Genomic DNA, 2172 nt, shown 5'->3' on the forward strand with positions numbered 1-2172 from the left:
CCAGGGCCCAGTGATGAGGGCCAGGACTCAGTGATCAGGACCAGGACTCAGTGATCAGGACCAGGGCTCAGTGATCAGGACCAGGGCCCTGTGATCAGAACCAGAATTCAGTAATCAGGACCAGGACTCAGTGATTAGACCGAACTTGAGGGCAGTTATTGTAGAGGTCTTACATTATACTCTGTTTGATGATGCCTAGCTCTAGTCTTTGCTAATATTTTGGGGTCAGCATCAGCTCATGATTCTAGGCAAGGGAACCCTGAACATGCACCTGAGAGCCTCCTTCATCCATGAGGCAGGCGTTTGTGTGTCCAGAGCCTCTCCTTCCCCTCCCCTCATTCAGAGTCTGAAAACTTCTGCCTTTGGGATAATTTATTGCACCAGAAAGGAAGGCCTTTGTGGGTGGGCACGTGACTTCTGACCGGGGCTGAAGTCTGTCATCCAGCTGGGCTCTCTGGAGGCTCCTCAAGTTTCCTTCCTGCCAACACAAGAGGGGTCAGGGCCTGGTGGGCTCCTGGGGTGGGCAGGGTCCTTGCCAAGGCCCTGTCCCCACCATGGCCTGCCTGCTGTACATTGGCTGAGTGCAGGGATGGCCACACCAGGGAAGCGGATGCCTTGCCCTGGAGGGGCACAAAGGGTCTGCCCCAGCCTGCACAAGTGCCCTGTCTGTGCGGGCACCATCCCCCTCTGAGGCCAGACTCCCACTGGGGAGGGACAATCAAGCTCTGGCGAGGCTAGGTACTCCCGCCCCTCAGCCCACGGCTCTGCCTCCTTGCCCACCTGCCCGACTGGCTCCTGCTCAGTACTGGGGGACCTCCCGGCTGTCTGGTGTGGCCCGGATGCTCGTCACGGTCAGTGCTGTGCTATAGAAGAGGCTCAGCAGAAAGAGGGTGAGCAGGGTGACGGTCGTGGGCCACAGGCTGGCCTCTGGGCTGTCCTCCTCGGGGCCGTCCTGCATCAGGTCCAGCACCAACCAGGGCTGAGGTTCTGTAAGACACAGAGGGTTTGCCAGGCCTGGGCCTGCGTGGGCGGGGCAGGCCAGTGCCCTCCCCTGCCCCGACTCTCAGGAGGAGACACTGGCAGCCAGTGCCCAGTCTCAGGACTGAGGCTGCAGACACCCAGGGAAGGGGCCAGGACCCTGCAGCTCGGAAGACACCCGCAGGACTCCCGCCTCTGGGGTCTCAGGACACCTTAGGGAGCGACGTGGCAGGGCAGGAGGGTGGGCCCGGCTCCGCTGCTCCAAGGACAGTTAAAGGCCACGGTCTCCTGACTCCCAGCCCTGCCTGTTTCCTCAGCAAGCCCTTGCTCTGGACCTTCTTGGCCTGGGCCCTGGTTGGGGCCCGAGGAGACCGGCCAAGCCCACCCTCGGTGCTCCAGCCTGAGACATGGATCTCGGTCTGTCACTCAGTTTGCCAAGGGCTGGATGGACAGGACCAAGGGGCTCTGTAGCTCTCCCAGGAAATGGCTGATAAAGCTATAGGGAGCACAAGGAGGGCCCAAGTGAAAGCCCCAGCTCGGGGTCCCAGGCCCAGGCCTTGCATGTTAAGTGGGATCTGAACCTGCTTGTCATAGTTGACTCATCCAGTCATCCATCCATTCATCCATCCACCTCTGCATCCCTCCACTACCTGCCCATCCATTCACCTGTTGACTCATTCACCCTCCCACCTGTCCATCCATCCACCTACCCATCCGCCTGTTTGTCCATTCATCCACCTATCCATCCAACCTGCATACATCCAACTCTCTGTCTATCCATTCGTCCATCTGTTCATCCATCTATCTGTCTGACCATTCATCCATCCACCCACCTGTTTGTCCATTTGTCCATCCATCCATCCTCCTGTCCACCTGTCTGTCCCCCTTTCCATCCATTACGTGTTCTCTCTGTGCTGTCTGCTGGCTCCGCCCTCATCTGCTGACCCTTCTTCTTCCCCATCTCTATAGAAAGTTCCTCCTGTGGTCAGGTCCTGGCTCTATGAGGCTGGTCCACCTTCTCTACAGCAGCACTTCCCCATTGCTTCACCCATTACCCTTGGGGACTGACCCTTGAGAGGGGGGGCAGTGGCCAGCATTGGCAGGGGTCTCCAGCCCACCTTGGCCCTGGGAGAAGAGAGAGTCAGCCAGAAGGCCATGTCCCCTGGGGGGGGGGGGCGGGCAGAAGGTGTCTAG

General features: G+C 59.3%; 1 long non-coding RNA gene across 1 annotated transcript; it reads right to left on the bottom strand.

The window, feature by feature from the left end:
- Nucleotides 1-335: 335 nt before the first annotated feature.
- On the bottom strand, nt 336-2172 carry LOC133068317 (uncharacterized). Its single transcript, XR_009695487.1, has 3 exons — nt 1812-2172; nt 781-987; nt 336-478 (listed from the first exon to the last, which is right to left on the bottom strand). It is a non-coding gene; the product is annotated as an uncharacterized LOC133068317 (long non-coding RNA).

This window comes from Dama dama, chromosome 13 (assembly GCF_033118175.1).
Source record: "Dama dama isolate Ldn47 chromosome 13, ASM3311817v1, whole genome shotgun sequence".
NCBI lineage: Eukaryota > Metazoa > Chordata > Mammalia > Artiodactyla > Cervidae > Dama > Dama dama.